Source organism: Nelumbo lutea, chromosome 2 (genome assembly GCF_056320005.1).
Source record: "Nelumbo lutea isolate HS-2025 chromosome 2, American lotus-T2T, whole genome shotgun sequence".
Classification (NCBI taxonomy): Eukaryota; Viridiplantae; Streptophyta; class Magnoliopsida; order Proteales; family Nelumbonaceae; genus Nelumbo; species Nelumbo lutea.
The window spans coordinates 35,526,664-35,537,038 of record NC_142685.1 but is presented as its reverse complement, the minus strand read 5'-3'; the positions used below and the strand labels follow the sequence as shown (position 1 = coordinate 35,537,038).

The following is a 10,375-nucleotide window of genomic DNA, read 5'->3' as shown; positions in this document are numbered from 1 at the left end:
TTTCTTCCTCTTTAATGCCTAATTTATGGTAGAGTTGGTCATATATACCCTAACTTTATACTCACATCTTACAAGTAAGCATAAGGCAAAATAAGGAAAAAATGGGGAAAATAATATTTTTATTTACAGAAGTGGACCCATGAAATGGGCTGCTCTATGTACCCTTTTGAAAGGGATTAGGCTGGATGTAGGCTTTATTAAGGAGGAAGCAGTTGGATTTGTTAGCTAAGAAGTGATTGCAAGACTTTGGAAGGGATTTTGTACCACAACCTAGTAACTGATCTATTCACTGTCTAATGAGGAATTGGCCGAGGACTCTTGATGGTGCTTTCTTGTCAACACAACCTAGCTAGCAACTACTTCTTTCTTTATTTTGCCCTCACTCTCTTCTTCTTCTTCTTCTTCTTCTTCTTCTTCTTTTTTGAATTTTGGATTTTGGATTCCCCCCCCCCTTTGTTTTGATATTTTATATTTTTCTTGTACTTTGAAATTTTCCCTTTTTTGGATTTTCCTTATTTTCTTAGATCTTGACATGTTCCTCTTTTTTATGTTTTGGATCTTTTATCTTTTTGGTGTTATGGATTTTTTTTTATATTTTAGATTTTCCTATTTTTTTCTGAATCCTGAATATTTTTATTTTTTTGCACATTGGATTCCCCCTTCTTTTTTGAAATTTGTTTTTTCTTTATTTATTTTATTTTGGATTTTTCTATCTTTTCTTTCTTATTTTTGATTTTTGATTTTCCCATTTTTTATTTTATATATTCCCATTTTTTGCATTTACTTGGATTTTTTCTTTTTATCTTCTTTTTATTGATTTTGGATTTTTCCCTTTTTATTTGATTCCCTAGTTTTTTTTCTCTTTTTTTGTATTTTGTATTTTCCCTTTATTGTATTTTGACTTTTCTTCTTTTTTTTTTGGATTTTGGATTTTCTCTTTTGTTATATATTTTGGATTTTTTCTTTTTTGCATTTTTATATGTTAGTTTGGATTTTTCTTTTCCTTTTTTTAAACTTTCCATTTTTGGATTTTCTTCTATTCTCTTTTTTTTCATTTTTGGGATTTTTCCATTTTTTAATTTTTTTTTTGTAGTTTTCTTTTTTTTTTTGGCTTTTCTCTCTGTTTTCGCCGTTGACTCCTAGCAGTTAGTTAGTCTCTAAAGGTCCGAAGATGGCAACGGGAAAGATAGAGGATGAGGGGAGGAGAGGAAAAGAGAGGAGAGAAGGGAGAATCCCTTGTGAGAAACCTAGGTGAGGATTATGATTGTGTTCTCCCTTGAGAAGAATTGCTCTCCCCCTTTTATATAGAGAAAGTTAAGGGTATTTAGGAAGAAGTTCTTTCTTGTTGGGAAAGAGAATTTTTTCTATTAGGAAATGATATTTTTCCTTTTGTTTAACTATTAAGGTATTATTATTGGAGAGTCTTATCCCTTCCGAATTCTATTTGTATACGGCCCTATTATATTGACGTAGTGTGGGTGACATCATCGTTTGGTGGGCGTACGTTTTATTAAACTTGCATGAGTAATTTAAAGATGCACATGTAACCGGCATTTATTCCCGATCTACTGTGATTCCGTAGTTCTCGTAATGTTGTCGGGTTCATTGCAATCGCAGATCTGAGATGAACTTATCACAGACGTGCAATAGGTTACGGATTCATCGCAGGCGTCCACGTAGCATTGGTTTGACACCCTTTGTACTCTGATAGTCTTAGTGACCACCATGTACCTACATTAGCTCCCCTGCTTATCGATAAGTGAGAGCTTATTGATAAGCACTTACCTTCATATTTGTTTTTAAACCTTGGGGTGATTTGGTTTGCATGCGTTGGGTCTGGGAATTTGCCATATTTTGTAATTTTGTGTAGGTGGGATGTGTCTTGTGTTTGTGATGGGAATTCCCTGCGTTCCATGATTTAGCCCCTGTCTTTTGGTGGTTTCCTTCTTGTCAATGGTCAATGCTACGCCTTGTTTGTGTGTCTCAGCCCCCCTGACTGTTGACGGGAAGGAAATTAGAAAAAGACACTGGGAATTACTGTGTGTGATGCTCCTTTCTGGCAACGGACAAGCTAGAGTTGAGTTTCCATATTTCAGCCCCCCATGGCCAAAAACAAGGGGGGATAGCAAGGGAGCGTATGGGATTGCATGTGTTGCTTTTTTCTGGCAATGGCCAAGTTCGTGCATTCATGTTAATAGTGATCCTATGTTCACTCGGTATTTAGAAGTATTTAAGCTTTGAAGGAAAACATTATCGCAACTCTTGTTCTAACAAAGTAGATTGTGCGTACTCCTTAGTTCAGAAATTCAGTGCAACTGTCGAACTAAGATTTAAATTTGGGTGTTTTGCGAACTTTTATCACTTGAGTGTTGCTATGATTGGACTGTAAGGGTGTTGACATATGTACGACTTCAAACTTTAGTTGTAGATCGCTAGAGGGAGAAATCGAGTGTCATACTGATCCCTAAGATATACCGTATTAGCCATGCCATTCTAAAATCGAAAACTAACACCGCCGCATCGTAGGTATTTATCATAACATATTGGGCGTGTTTTCCAATTTAAAGGCCTAGCATGATTTGTTGAATAACATGGTGTGGGTATTCAGAGTCTTAAGTTTTATCGCAAATTGCGTTTATAGGTCACAAATAAAACCCAAGTATTTAAAATTAAATATTTTATGAACACGCATGTATGTTTCATGGTGATCGGCCATCATAACTGGCCTCTAGTCCCAAATTGTTAGAGTGGAGGGAGAAATCGACTATTGTTCTGTTTCTCAAATTTTCATTGGGTGCGATAAGGTTGTGAACAATTTTAGCATGCGCATAGGAAAGGGTATTTGATTTTTGTAGGAGGATTGGGCTTCTATGTGGGCTTTATCGCAAGCATAGTGAACTTTATCGTAGATCATTAGAGAAAACGAACAGTGTTATTTCAATCATCTGAGATGCTATCGGGTGCAAAGGAGTTATCCCAAATAACATTATGTAAATAATAAATTAACGTTTTTATAGAAAGAGAAATTTGAATTAATTTGTAGGGAAATGCAGTTTTTGCTACACAACAAGGATCAATGGTTGTTGTGCCTTAAGAAGGTGATGCCCTCAATGGGCGATACAGTTTGGTTTTAGTCATAGTATAAATAAGTAGCATAGGTTAGAGTTTTGTCACAATCGTGTTTGGGGAAGTGGAGTGTTGTTCTTTAGTGGAGTTTTATTGTCAATGTAGGGGCGAGTAAAGTTTGTTTTCCCTTAGTTCATTGCAGTTGGATAGAGTATATGTATTTATAAATTGGATAGGAGTCATACCTGCTATCGACGAAGCCCTCCAATGGTTACATGGAGGTATAGTTGTGCTTGGGGTTGCCAGGGCTTTATCGATGCCTGGGGTGCTAGGGCTTTCTCTATGCCTAGGGTTGCTAGGGCTTTATCTGTGCCTAGGGTTGCCAGTGCTTTATTTGTGCCTAAGGGGTCGGGGCTTACTGAGGTGCTTGGGGTGTCTAGGGCTTTTGTAGTGTGCTTGGGGGTCCAGGGCTTACTGAGGTGCCTAGGATGTACAGGCCTTTTGTAGTGTGCCTGGAGTGTCGAGGCCTACTGAGGTGCCCGAGGTGCCCAAGGCTTTTGTAGTGTGCCTGGGGTGTCGGGGCTTTGTAGAGTGTCTGGGGTTGCCGAGGCTTACTGAGGTGCTCGAGGTGTCCAGGGCTTTTGTAGTGTACCTGGGGTGTCGGGGCTTTGTAGAGTGTATATGTATATATATAGTAAACACAACCGAGATTCATCGCAAGTTGAAGTTAACAATATATTCATTCGAGAAATCAAAACTACATCGCACAGTTCAGAATACATCATGATATATATTTCATTGCAGCATATCATATGTTTAACTCAGACCAAAATCGAAACCGATATGGGTTGAAGTGTTGAGAATGATTTAAGGGAACATAAATTAACAATCTATATGTCAAAGAACATAATGAAATGGCAGAACAGAATTCATATAGCCAACCCATATTGTTAGGACAAGGCTTAGATGATGATGATACAAGTACTGCACGTATTGAAGATTCATGTTCTGCGCTTTCATCTTATAGTTTTTTAATAAACATTTTCATCTTATTGTCCTATTTAAGATTTAAGGTTTATGGATATTTAAAGCATGGGAGAATACCAGTACAAGAACTTTAAAGTTATCAGGATTCAGGATACAATAAAAACAACAAATCCCAAAATGGACAAAGTAGTGAAAATGAATAATTTAGTTACAGATGCATTACTAAATTGACAATCCTCAAAACCAATTTTTCACATTCTAAAATTCAGAAAGCCCCAATATCTTTATCTCTACCTTGTTACTTTTCTGTGTCCAGCTTGCAGATGAGCCTTCTATGTAAAGTTTTACTAGAAGCCCAAGTCCTTTCCCTCTAAGAACATGTTTCCAAATCCTCTTTTACGTTGCAGATTTCCAGAAGGATCACAATTGATTTGATTAATACAAAGTGGGTATAATGGTCAGGTCTTCTCATTTATGTATGTACCAAACATTGGTAGAATTTCAGAATATCCAAAGACAAAAGATTGGAGAACGTTGTATAAATTACACTTATGTACTATTTACTTTGAAGACAAATTTGTAAGATAAATTTATCAAGAAAACCAATCATTAATTAATAATATTGACTTATCTATCAAAAAATAATAATAATATTGACTTGGATGAGCAAAGTGGACGCACTGATCACCAAATGCTGCTTTTGTAGAAGCCTACAAGGTAATTGGATTTTCTCCTTTTTTTATTTTGACTTTTCTTTTCTCTTTTGGATTTTGGATGCTCCCCCTTTTTTGTATTTTAACTTTTTTCTGAATTTTCTGTCTTTTTAATTTTTTTTATCATTTTTGTATTTGTGGCTTTCCATTCCTAATCTGGGACACTCTAAGATTAATCATGCAAATGTATCACACACAAGGTGGTTGACCCTAGAGTCTAGGTTTAAATGATGTGCATGGGTTTGGAGTGTGATATATAGATCATGGTTGAAAGGCCATCAGTCTTCAAACCTCCACCCATAGGGGCTTCTCAGGTTGGTGACTGGCCGAGAGCTTTCCACCGGCCTCATCGGATGCACCCGATGGCCCAAGTGTACCAAACTCTCACCTAATAGGGCAATGGGTTTCTAAATAACTAAAATTGAAATGCAATGCGCAAGTGGTTGTGCATCATATAAACATAAGCTAAACAACATATTATCAAAGCATGTAAACATGACTGCTATTAATTACTTTATTTAATGAAGTAAACAGCATGAAACGACTCCAGATCTCCTGCCCACGAGACTCTGCCCAGGCCTACCCACAATACACTAACCCTGTGAATTGGGAAAATCTCCCCTTCCATAATACTATACAGAGGATGAGATGTTCTCCATGTGTGGCTGTGATAAATGTAGGCAGAGTTCTCGTGGGCAGGAGATCCAAACTTGCATAAAACCAAAAGAAAAACCTATCTAACAAGAGAGAGAGAGATTCCACACTTAGATATACTGATTACTGAATAAGGGCAAGACAATAAAGTGCATAATTGAATAAGGCAATCAGAAATTATTGATACTATGGGAATGCAAGTTATTAAGCAATCTTGAAGTCAACTTGGAAGAGGGATTCGACTATGCCCAAAAACTAAAGCCAAACCTTTTAGAGAGACAACTTAAAGTTTGTTTGGCTCTCCAACAATAGCCTTTGCTACTCCATACTCAAGGCTTTCCCTTTTCTTTTCTTTTCTTTTCTTTTTTTTCTTGAGAGGAAGGAACTAGGGGAATGAAGGCGGGAAAGTTCCAGTTCTACAATTTCACAGGGGCTGAACGGTGATGCTCAACCTCGAGGGGAACCTGCTGTCAGCCTACTCATTGGTTCCTAAAAAAATGTCGTATGACAATTGAACTTCCAATTACCGATGACTTTACAGTTTGATCACCGTAGGAATACTCCCTCCTCTTGTGCAGAGGCTGAACCCTAGGTCTACCACCCTTTCAGTTCTGACACACCACCCAACTTAGGATTGTTATCTTGAAGGCCTTAAACATGTAATCACCTACTAACTCCACTCAGGTCCGCCTATGAGAGATTAAATCAGAATAGTATAAGATCTGTTTTGGAATGCTGGATGGAGCTTGTTCAGGGAAATGAAACACCCATTTATTCTAAAGCAGAGCTCTACACTAGGCCTAAAGTCAACTTCAATTCAGTGAAGGACACTTGGCACAAGTCTGAAACCAGTTTTTAAGTCAAAAGAGACACTTACTCCCAAGGAAAAGAGGTTAACTAGACATTTTTTAAATCCCCAAATGAAAATTATTACAAGAAGACATCTCTGTGGAATGCTGTGCACTAATACCCCCCACTTATCACTAAGAGAGTCCGGACTTCAAAGGAAAAAAGAAACAGACTAAGCCGGTTCCTAGTTGTTTGGTGCAAACACCAGATTAAAACTGTAGCTGTCCTAAAGCTAACTCTCTGAATTGATCCAACAACTACAACAAAGAACTAGCCTCAAATAGTTCAGACTAGAAACAATCTCTCATGGTTGAGTAACCTGTACCTGTAGTTCCTAGAGCCGCTTACCCGAACTGCATATAAACAACTCAAACAAGTAGGTCAAGACTCTTCTGACATTAAGATACAAGTTTAAACATCTTTGACACAGCTGCTGAAGGTCCGGCTAACAAGATTCTGGCTTACTCTCATTCTAGGCAACGCCCTTACTTTCAACCCAGAAAGCTTACTTTACATGCACCACTTCAAACTTAGTAAAAGAAATCACTCTTTATCTAGTGCGGCTGGTATGGCCATGTTTCTCTCGTCCTTATATGTCCTTACCACCGCAATGGAATAAGCACACTAGACAGCACAGTTCAAAAACACTAGTGAAAAATCAATGTCTTAGTTCAAAATCAGTTTCAGGGGTTTGGGCATCAGACCTTGTGATGTTATCAAAAGAAGTCAAGGGAACCAGACTTGTAGGTAGAAGGTCCCAAACTCAAGCCTTGAATTAGAATGAAAAAACTTGACCATCATTAGCATTCAAATTTCAGGCTGAAACATTTAACATAAGCTTGCACTCAACACAACAATCTAAGCTACAGTGACACAGAAATCATGGAATTTAAGGGAAACAGAAACGTGACTAGTAACTCTAGTGCACCCTGTAGATTGGAGCTTTGCTGAAAGTGCCATAGTAATTTTGGGCACAAAATAGAAGGTTGACCTCAGCCCAGAGCAAGAATCACCTTCCTTATTCCAAGGATCTCAAGAGGGTGTTAATTATTAAATACCCATATGACATGCAAGCATTATAAGTTTCAAAAGAGATGGAGAATTAATCAACCTCCCTAACACATGATTAGGCTGAGCACACAGTAATAAATTAGACAAGAAAACCCAAATCAAAATCATTTCCTTTATTGAAAGAGCTAAGACTTACACTAGAGGAATTCAAGCACAATCAACAACTGAATCATAATTGAAACTAATTAAGGGAATTAAAAGAGAGGGAAGACTAGAAACAACATTTTATCTTGAAAAGATCGCGAAATGAAGCTCAACTTATTGAAGTTAAACAAACAAATTAAAGATTTCAACACACGCCAACAGCAGATGCTTTACCATTAAAACATTTTGGGAAGGAAGCCATCCTTTCACACAACTGACCTACTGTTTTACTTATTCAACATAAGGCAATATCAGTCACCAAAGGAGTTTTCAAGCGACCATACTTCAGCAACCTAGAAGGGTCCAAGGAGGCTACTTCCTATCCAAGTCTGAATTGATATGACACTTTGTTTTTGCTTTAGTACCCAACTCCCTTTTCCCTTCATTTTGCCCAAACCAAAAGCCAACTTCTAAGAGTAAGGATCCACACTTTATTTCAGACCCAAGAGCATTTATTTCAAACAGGGGAATTCAGACTTTTACCTTTACAATAAAGAAACCAGGACTGAAATTAAACATAGAGGCCTAGCTAAGGCAATCCAGCCCCAAACCTAAATCTCTATAGCCGCTAACTGCACAGGTATTTTATCAATTAAACCTACGGCCATCTCAATCTGAGAGGGGAATGAAGGGAGACTAGAATGGTGGTCCCAAAGTCAAAGTTTCGGTCCCGTGACTTTAAAGAGACTGCATAATAATGTTCAGAACTTGAGGTAACCTGGTATCAGCCTTCCTGCATGACTTCCAAATCCATAAAAGCCCATCTAGTTTAGTCTTCCCTAAGCCTAGGCCCTAGGATGAAGGCAGCTGACGTCTGAGTTTCTCACAGATATGCCAGCTCACATCCAACCTGGACAAACCCAATCTGAAATCAACTTATAGACAAGATTGAAACCGAACTTAAGAATGCCAGATACTTCTTTTCATCATGCCCCAAGTCTGAGTTTCTCACAGATATGCCTGGTCTGTGTGCCAATTCTGAAATCCAGCAATAGTGATTCCCTCAAATCAAGAAATGATTCGGGAAAACAATAACATGGACATGTATGATAATTGGAAAAGTTGCTAACACAGCTCTTGGAACACAGTTATCACAGTAAATTACCAACTTAGAATGTCAACAAGCTTGTAGCAGGGAATTATTCCCCTAAGACCCGAAACTTATTCAAAACCTCAGAAATAAACTGTGACTAAAGGAATTTCTTACCCAAATCTTCCTTACTGATTTACATTAAGCAAGCCATTAACACAGCAAACAACAAAACTACTCATCTAGATCGTCAAGGAAACTCCATCAAAGACTCCATTATATATATATTCCAGCTGCAGAAAGAAGAGAAAAACAGGGCATTTACAAACAACTGCTATTGGGAACTTAGAGGAAACAGACATAATTGCTTTGTACTTTACTCCTTTTTTTGCAGAACACAATAAAAAGAAACCACTAAGGGCTTGAAACTTACAAATACCAGAATGTTGTTTAAGAGTAACACCGATTGCCCAAAAGGGGAACGGGCGTTGGAAATGGTATTCACATTGTTCTCAGAACTCCCCAGTGGAGTCGCCATTCTGTGAACATCGGAAAAAACCGGCTCCGGCGGTTCACCTCATGACCAAATGTAAGGAGTCGCCAGCCATCAGAAACACATAACTGGTAGTGATGGGTCTCCCAGAATTGGATTTCAAAAATAAACTTGAATTTAATGGCGACTCCCTATCATTCGACCCAAACAAGGTAAACAAACCTGGGTAAGATGAGAAAGAGAGAGGGAAGGGGTTAGGCACCCCTTTCTCTGGTCAGCATGAACACCATTATCCCAACTCGCGCAGAAGATAGATTGGAGATTCGGATCCTCTAATAGCTCGAAGGAATGCTCCCTTCTACATTCCCAGACCAATCCCCTTTTGGATGCAAGGGCCTGAGCAAAAGGATGAGAAACTACTTCCTCACCCCTTTTCTATCAGAGCCCCCACCTTCGGACTCAGTTGAATGGTCTGAAAGAGAGGAAGCATAAACCTCCCAAACTCCAGAGAACCCCTAAGCCTCAAAGCAAAAAAAAAAAAAAACGAACCAGACTACAAACTTAACCCTAAAAGAAGATATGAGGTAATCGAAATATACCTCTTGTGGCGTGAAATGAGAAACGGTGATGCAAAGGAAGGGAAAGCTCAGCCTCTCGATGAAGCTCCTTCAGTGATGGAAACTCTACTTGGGCTGTGATGAAAGCAATTCTTCTCTTCGAATTTGACGCGGACTGAGACGAGATCTTCGACTGTTTTCTCCTCTCTCAGCTTTCTCTCACAATCTTCTCTCCTCTCTCAAGACCTCCTTCCAACCCTCTCTATTTTCTTCTCTCCCTTTCTCTCTCCCAAAGGAAAATGTCGAGAGCCTGTAAACCCCCCTTTCCAACCTCCGTGACTCTGTGTTGCCTCTCATTGGGAACAAACAATGCCTCCCCTAAGGAAGGGGTCTTCTAAACAAAAACAGAGAGGAAAGGGGTTTCAGGTGGATAGGCTAGGGTTTGGGGGGAGGTATCTCACTAGGTTGGTGTCTTCAAGGGGTAAATTGGGGAAAGAAGGGTAACTTGGTATTTTTGGAAACTTGGAGTAATTTGGGAATTTAGGGGAAGGGATATTTTGGTAATTTTAGGGGAGACGGTATTTTGGGTATTGGTCAAAAGGAGGTAAAATGGGTAACTTTGGTTAAGGGCATTTTGGTAATTTTGATTAAAGGGTATTTTGAAAATTTAGGGGGATTTTGGAAGGATGGCAATTTTGGAAATTAGGCCAAGGGCAATCCGGGAATTGGTCAAAGGGGTAATTTTGGTAATTCAAAAGAGGAAAATGTTACGGGGATTTGTTCAAAGGGTATTTTGATAATCTGGAACAAG

General features: G+C 38.6%; 1 long non-coding RNA gene across 1 annotated transcript; it reads right to left on the bottom strand.

Moving 5' to 3' along the window:
- Nucleotides 1-8,560: 8,560 nt before the first annotated feature.
- On the bottom strand, nucleotides 8,561-10,011 carry LOC148869833 (uncharacterized). Its single transcript, XR_016107555.1, has 2 exons — nucleotides 9,607-10,011; nucleotides 8,561-8,807 (listed from the first exon to the last, which is right to left on the bottom strand). It is a non-coding gene; the product is annotated as an uncharacterized LOC148869833 (long non-coding RNA).
- Nucleotides 10,012-10,375: the final 364 nt, after the last annotated feature.